Here is an 8,828-nt window from a genome sequence, read left to right on the forward strand (position 1 = left end):
ATGACTACTCTGTTTCCTGTGTGCTCCCGACACGTTTTATACATCATCCACTGCTGGTGCTGCCACCTTTCCTTCAGCTGGGTTATAGCACGGTGGTGCCGAACACAGGCGGTGGTTACATTAGTTTATCTGTTTAATGATGGGAGCGGGTTAGATGAGTTTTGTGGCCGTTGCTGGTATTCATGATACCAATATGGCCGATTTTTAGGGGAGCCGTGGAATCACTAATTTGTACTACTCTCCGTAACTAAAAGATGGAGCAATGTTTGCCGGAAATTTTTGTCGCATGGTCTCTCTATGCCAGAAACTTGTTAAGAGTTCTACTAACGAGACTGTCTGCACTACACTTGTCCGTCCTCATTCAGGGTACTGCTGCGTGGTGTAGGATTCTTACCAGACAGGATTAAAGAGTACATCGAGAAACTTCAAAGGAGGGCAGCACTTTTGTATTATAGCGAAATGGCGGAGAGAGTGTTTGTGGTGGACATAATTAAAATAAAGGCCTTTTTCGTTGCGCCGGAACCTTCTCACGAAATTTCAATCACCAACTTTCTCATCCGAATGCGAAAATATTTTGTTGACGCCGACCTACATAGGGAAAAACAATCACCATAATAAAATAAGGGAAATCGTAGCTCGCACGGAAAAATATAGCTGTTTTTTTCCGCACGCTGTTCGAGATTGGAATAATAGAGAATTATTGTGAAGGTGGGTCTAGATTTAGATGTACATGATATCACTCTGTGAAATTGCAACTGGCGACTGACTTCCCTATGCTTGTCTGTTTGTATGTTTCTCGAGAGTACCTAGAGAGTCGCATGTACAAATAAAGGGCAGTGTTAGTGTCTGCTATACAAGGAGTCAGCGCTCATGAGGTCGAATAGGTGAATACTATGAGGAACGGTAGTACGCTTTTCCTGTTAGAGCGGATACAAGCAAACCCAAAGGTAGGTCTGTCCCAGAGGCTTTTGTGAAGACTTAAATGAGATCATTTTACATTCAGCGTAATGTTGATTCTTTGCAATATGACAGAGCTACAGAAATTCCACGTATATCACTTTCTTCGCCTCGATAAGCAACGTTCAGTGAGTCTTCAGAGATCACTAATAGGCGCACACGGCAAATTAAGATGTACAGTTTTCACAGCCGTTCAAATACCTTAAAACTTCATGGTCATAGATGGCTATGGAGTAATACTGTTTGTCAAATGAAAAATAATATTTATGGTCAACTAAAATTTCGTGTAAATAAAGCTAATGGTTCCAATATGACAGTAACAATTATGTAAGCAAAATATGCAAATGTTGCCAGAACACTGGTTATACTAGTATTGAGACAGAATGTGAAGAAGTTACAAATTACATTACCTCGTATAGGGGAATAGTTTTATGTTCATTGAATAAATGAAATATTGTCAAAATGACAATAACAAAAAAACATCGGTTAATAAGGGCTGGATTTGAACTGAGTAAAAAAGACGAAAGACTGAAATTAACTAGAGGAAAAAGAAAAATATTAAATATAAATAATTTCGAAGAGACGAAAGAGGGAGAATTAAGAGAAAATTAAAAGAATGTGAAGCAGGGGTAAGAAAGGTACTAATCACAAAATCTGAATAAGTAGTTGGCTTGTGCAAATCTCAAAACCATCCGAAGAAGCTGACAAATAAAACGATAAGTTTGACGGACAAGAGAAGAAAAATGAAAGTAGAATGACACAATGATAGAATAGACAGAACTGTGCAAGTCTCCGTGAAATAAGACATCAAGAAGTACGAAGAAGATACACTAAAAGGCAGTATTGAAAATAAATCTAGCTTAAAGCAGCCAAAAAGAAGCATATGATAGGAAAAAAATCAGCTAATAGGGTTATAAACAGATCAAGACCGAAATAAGATAAGGAACAAACATTCGAATATATTGGGATTTTTATGGTAGCCTTTACAGCAAAACCCACGATGATACTTTAATCCTGGAGGAATTGGACGCTTCTGTTTCCAAAATCTCAGATATAATCCCCTCAGAATTTGAACATGCTATAAACAAGATGAAAAAAGGAAACGCTCCAGATAGCGGCTTCTTAGTCGACGTTTAAATCTGATAGATGAGAAATCTGTAAAGAGTTTAGTTAAAATATTTTCAAGTCTGTGGACAGTGGAAAACTGTAAAGAGATCGGAATAAACGCAAAATAATACTAACACATAGGGAAGGTGCAACTAAAGATGTAAATAATTATACCTATCAGCCTTCAGTTCATACTGTATCAAGGTTTTACTAGAATTTTGACTGTTACACTTGACGTGGCTCAACCCACTGAGTAAACTGGATTCTACACACGTTTAAGTACAGTTGATCACACCCTCACTTTTCGCGAAACGATTAGCAGAAAAAATAAATTCAATAAGCAGAACAATTCAGTTAGATGTCTTATCTTTTTAGATTTTGATCCCTCAGTCACCCATCTGTATTTGAGGTTCGAACAGAACAAGAAATACAACAGGGCTGTATTTAAGTCCTGTGTTGCACGCCAACTAAAAGTGGACGCATTACCAACTGATTGAACTGGCTGATGATGATGTTGATGAACAGAAGTTAACCGTTATTCAGAACTGATGCCTCCAATGCGATTGGTATAGTCACCATCTCTCTACAAAACTTACGTAAGCTGTTTCTTTTGATGTGGGCATTTTTGTAATTCGTGGTGATAAATAATCAATAAACTACCAGCTATTTGCTTAAATATAACTGATAATGCGATCTTATACCAACAGAATAGGTGTCTGTGGTCATTTAATTTCCATCCCGTCCGAACAATCCAAAAATAAACTGTTTTGTGTGTGGGAATTTTAAAATATTCCCGACGATTTCTTCCCTTGACGTTTTAACACACATCATGTCATCCTGTCTGTTCACCTTGTCAATGATTTCCACATGTTCCTTTCTAAGCCGATTCTGCGAAGAACCTCCTCATTTCTTATCAGTCGACCTAATTTTCATTATTCTTCTGTAACATCACATCTCGAACGCTTCCATTCTCTTCTGATACATACTGTATTTCTTCTTCACTTTCACTAAGGATAGCAATGTCATCAGCGAATCTTATCGTTGGTATCCCTTCATCCTGTATTTTTATCCCACTCTTGAAAGTCTGGTATATTTCCGTCACTGCTTCTTCGATGTATAGGTGCAACAGTAGGGGCGAAAGACTGTATCATTGTCTCACGCACTTTATAATCCGAGCACTGCTTTCTTGGTCCTGTAGTCTCATTGTTGCGTTTTATTTCCTGTACATATCATATAGTATCCATCCCTTCCTGTGCAGCTTACTCCTGTTTTCCTGAGTTTTTGCTCATTTTTGTACTGTCTCGCACTTTTTCTAGGCTGACAAATCTTATGACAGTCTCATGATTTTTTTCTGTCTTACTTCCTTTCTCAGTCACAAAGTCGGAACCGCCTCCCCAGTACTTTTGCCTTTTCTACAGCCAAACAGATCTCAGCAAACAGATACTCAGTTTTCTTCGCTGCACTTATGTGCCCTCCACGTCTTCAAAATTTTGTTGATGACATTTTTTTGAAATCTCATGGTATGTCGCCAGTCTCATACAGGCTACAGACCAATATTGTTTGGTTGCCATTTGCTCCAATTATTTTAGAAATTCTGATGTACTGTTATGTATCGTTTTTGCCTTATTTGATCCCAAGTTTTCCAAAGCTCTCTTAAATTCTGACCAGAATATTGGATCTTTTATGTGTTCTATATTCCCTCCAATTTCTTCTTTAGCATGTCATTAGTCGATTCCTCCCCCTCATAGGGTCTCTCACTATATCCTTTCCATTTATCCACTCAGTGGAATTCCCATCGCACTCTTAATGTTGCCGCTCTCGGTTTGATTTCACCGAAGGTTGTTTTGACTGTTCTCTATGCTGAATCAGACATTGCAACAATAATTTCCGTTTGTGTTTCTTCAGACATCCGCTGGAGCCATTTCGACTTGACTTCTCTGCACGCACTATTTATTTCATTCACACCGTCTCATCATTCCTCTGTATTTTAGTATACTAGTACCTTCCACTCTGGTTCTTGCGTGCCGTTCTTTTAAACTTCGATCTATGTCAGTTCTCTCAACCTTCAATCTATTGACTCTACTCTTCATCATATTATATTCATCATCTTATATTATGCTTAGTTTTCGTACATTATTCTTTTAGAATCTCTTAAATGTCATATTTAGGGTTTCATTTTTATTTTTTTCTGAGTATACTTATATCCCCATCTCTATCTCTCTCTCGCTCTCTCTGACTCTCTCTCTATGTCACTCACGCTCCCCCTCCCTCCCTCCCTCTCTCTCTCTCTCTCTCTCTCTCTCTCTCTCTCTCTCTCTCTCTCTCTCTCTCTCTCTCTGTCTTTTTCTGTCTCTCCCTGAAGCACAATGGTGGCATAAGCACGATGTACATGATTCGGTTGTCCGTCCTAGCGGAGAGAAGCACGTGTCCTGCGCTGTGACGTCAGCAGGTGGTGGGTCAACAACAGGCGACGTGTTGACTGATGGACGGACTGCACTCCGCCCACGTGCCTCAGGTGTGACGACGGCCGAGTCAGCACAGTGTGGAGGGCGTGGCCTGTGTGTGCCCAGGGTCCAATGGCACCGGCACTCGTATGCGATCCCTCTCATAACTTCATAATGTGGCTATCGTGCCGCTGAGACTAAGTTAAATTACAGCAAATTTTGAATTGTGACCATCCACAGCTGTACCATGATGAACAAGACCGCTTCAGCCGTGTATAAATCTTTATTTCTGACACTTATCATTCTATTTCACAAAAACTATTTTGCCAAAAAATTTGATTTTTACATATCTTCTTGACTGATACCTTCCCTCCATAAATGACTTAATTTTGTTTCGATGTATTTTGTCTATTTCCTTTTGATTGACTGAAGTGCTTAAAAATAAAGCCAAACGCGCCCGTTGTAAAAAAAAACTTTTATTACAGTCGCGAAATACGGAACATTTCTCAATATTACATACTACACCTATCTGGTACTTACATTAAAAGAGATATTGTTATACAGTAAATTTTATATGAAATTTAAGTATCTTGTCCACACTTGTTTCTCAACTGCGTTGAACATCGAGACAAAATTAAGTCATTTATGGGGGGGGGGGGGGGGGAGGAAGGGGGGGGTATCAGTCAAGAAGATGTGTAAAAATCAAATTTTTGGGCCAAATAGTTTTTGTGAAATCGAATAAGTGTGTCATAGCAGTCGGCACACCATGAGTCTGCAGAGGCGAGCAGTGCAGTGATGACAAAATCACGCACAGCGCGGAATGCGGGGAGCACGTTTCTACAGCAGCCAAAGGGATAATGAAGAGGCAAAGCACTAGAAATTTCAAAAAAATGCATTCAGACGAATAAAATTCATGAATTAAGACACTTCGATATTGTTTTTAAGTGAAGAAAACATTAAAAGCACCGCAGAAGGTTCGAACTCACAACCGTCCACTTAGCAGCGCAACACCTTATCCATTACGCTAGCATAGCTCGTTATACAGTGGATCTCCTGGAGGATTCTAACACGGCACACAAAATACCGACAAACACTGTTGATATGACTATGAATTACTCACGCTCCGTCGAAGTACAATAGGAAATAAACAATTACCGCTGTTCTTTATTGAGAAAATGCGGGTTGTGAGAATGATACAAACACCTTTCCTTGCTATCGCCTGAATTTGGAGCCAATTTGCTTCCTTGATTTAATTAATTAATAGAATATGAAGCAATTGGTATAAAGAATGCTTTTTCCAAACTTTCTATAACAGAAAGTCTGCTATCAAGACATTGCTTTTGTTCTGTTACTTTATTTATGACTGAATGTTTCTAAAACTGAATTCACTCGTCCATGTTCTGCACTGGAATCGAGCTCTGGCAACGTCGTTCTCTGTTCATTGGCACTGTGTTTTGTGACGTCAGATGCGCAGAACGAACCTAAACTCGGCAGCCGTCGTAAATGACGCGCACTTTAGGAGAAAGTGATAACTCGGATTGATGTTAGAGATAAAACAGATGATATTGGTAGATCTTGAAAGCTGCATTCACATCGACAAGGTAAAATACATCACAGAGCATAGTTTGTTTGATTGCATTGCACCATAAGTCATGTTTAGATAAAATGCTGATTCGAAAATAGATCGTCATCTAAATAAAAGGACTGGAGGGAGGAAGACGTAAAATCTTATATAGATGTACCTAACATTTAACACCGTAGTGGCAACAGGGTCAACGGCCTTGCCGCAGTGGTAACACCGGTTCCCGTCAGATCACCAGAGTTAAGCGCTGTCGGGCTGGGCTAGCACTTGGAGGGGTGACCATCCGGTCTGCCGAGCGCTGTTGGCAAGGGGGGTGCACTCAGCCCTTGTGAGGCAAACTGAGGAGCTACTTGATTGAGAAGTAGCGGCTCCGGTCTCGGAAACTGACATAAGGCCGGGAGAGCGGCGTGCTGATCACATGCCCCTCCGTATCCATCCAGTGACACCTATGTGCTGAGGATGACACGGTGGCCGGTCAGTACTGTTGTGCCTTTATGGCCTGTTCGGAAGAGCCCTAGACGAACTGAACTGAACCGGCGCTGGCGACGATAAGGTAAGCGAGCGCATGCGCGTAAGAACGTAAAAGGAGCTACACTGGACTTTATTCTTATTCTAGTTTTCCTATATCGGGATGATATTCACTGCAATCTGTTTTAGTTTAAATTGCACTACCGACATTTTGATGGTTGAACAGTGTCATCGCTATTGAACAAAGATTGTTGGATCATCTACTTCATATGGTTTGGACTAAATTATTAAATAAATGTGAGTACATATATATTCATATAAAGCTTTGTGTATAGTAAAATTACATTTTAACTGAAACAGGATCATTATTCGTTTTTATCTTTTGTTTACAAGTACATACAGCTGTATCCCCGTAGATGCGGGTCTAACGCCGCGAAGCTTGTTGGATCAGAAATGAAGATTTGTCATACAGCTGAAGCGGTCTTATTCATCATGGTTAAGTTACATTACCTGTTCAAGCCACTGTATATACAGATCACATCAGATATGTACGGTTATTATGAAACAATGTTTTCTCAGTCCATTAACGTTCATACTGCATATCGGCTCCAAACCGCGCTTGCAAAATTCCCATCTTGCAAGTGTCATCGATTAGTTTGTAAGGAGAGAAATTCCGCGATGGAAGTTTTCGATACATACATATTCAGATCCTCCTTACATTTTAAAACAAGATCTTTTTTATAGCTATAACATAAGCTGCGTAACAGAAATTGAAATAAATTTGCAAATTAATTTAGATTTTCGGTATCTTGCAAAGGCATACTCACAATGTTTGAATTTTCCTGTCTACAGACAAAAGTTAACTACAGAATTGAACATTTGGGTACAAATGACGTAACACTGTTCAAGTCTCTTCGTCACTGATACCTTCTTTCGTCCTTCACTAATGACGACTGTTTCCTATTTCCAACGATCCTCAGTTTTCAGCACTTGTTTGCATGTAAAACACTTTTACTGCTGCACATATTTAAATTTATGTTGTGGATGCCACTCATGGTCTACAAACAATATCACCAACTGTGGCCAGTAAACAATCAGTTCCTGTAAAGCCACTTTTATTCTACACATCCTGCTTGTCACCCTCCACAACGCCAATTGCCTCCTAACATTGTGTAAATCGTGATTCTTTCCGACAATATTCGCCAGAAATTTCATGTTCTGCATATTATTAATTCTGCATACAAATCTTCCGTGACAATAAATGATTTTTGTGTAAGTAAATGTTAACATAATTTCACACATGTGACATTAACATCACTAGCATAAAAATAGATATATTTTATTTGACTGGTATCAACATATTTCCGAGAAATTTTGTTAATCAAGCAAGTTGAAATTACTGTGTTTTACAAATTGTAATTAATTCTAATACATATAAAATCAACAATTATAATGTTATGAAGTACATAAAAGCTGATTATAAATAGCCACCTTTCGAACTATAAACTCTAAAAATTAAAATTTTAAATAAACGAGGTCTAAATTTAGAAACAATGTTATTCCCGTTTAAAAAGGTGTACATAAAGAATTAGGTTCAACATTGTTTACACAGCAATTATTATCATAATATTCCAAATAAATAATTAATTTGGCTTCATTTATTATCAAATGAATAACTCACCTGCGTATAATTGACAGTAACAGACGTTAGTGGAAAGTGTTACATTGTTCAGAAATACCAGGTCTCACTTGATGGATCGTGCTCTTCACTAAATTGGTGGATATGATTCATAACTAAAGTGAGTGTAATACAATATCCATTGTCGTTAATGCATATCCGCAGTCGACATCCAAAATCGTATTATATCCAGTTGTGCCACTGGACAAGTATCACTTCAACATAATCAAAAACGATAGGTATATAGCGTTTCTACGTCACGTACTGGTTCGAAATTCTCAGAAGAGGAAGCGAGAACTCTGTTGTTTAGCTTTTCCCTTTTCTTCTTTCTTTGTCAGTTTTCTGACTGGTTTGATGCGGCCTGCCACGAATTCCTTTCCCGTACCAATATTTTCGTCTTAAAATAGCAATTGCAGCATATATCCTCGATTATTTACTGGATACATTACAATCTCTGTCATTCTCTACTGTTTTTACCCGCTACAGCTCCCTCTAGTACCATGGAAGTTATTACTTGATGCCTCACCACATGTTCTGTTATACTGTCCCACCTTACTGACAGTGTTTCCCGTATATTTATTTCCCCACTGAT

At 38.8% G+C, this 8,828-nt stretch overlaps 1 pseudogene; it reads left to right on the top strand.

Annotated features, from left to right (window-relative positions):
- Window positions 1-6,279: 6,279 nt before the first annotated feature.
- LOC126268400 (5S ribosomal RNA) lies at window positions 6,280-6,397 on the top strand (annotated as a pseudogene).
- The last annotated feature ends 2,431 nt before the right edge of the window (window positions 6,398-8,828 follow it).

This window comes from Schistocerca gregaria, chromosome 4 (genome assembly GCF_023897955.1).
Source record: "Schistocerca gregaria isolate iqSchGreg1 chromosome 4, iqSchGreg1.2, whole genome shotgun sequence".
Taxonomy (NCBI): Eukaryota; Metazoa; Arthropoda; class Insecta; order Orthoptera; family Acrididae; genus Schistocerca; species Schistocerca gregaria.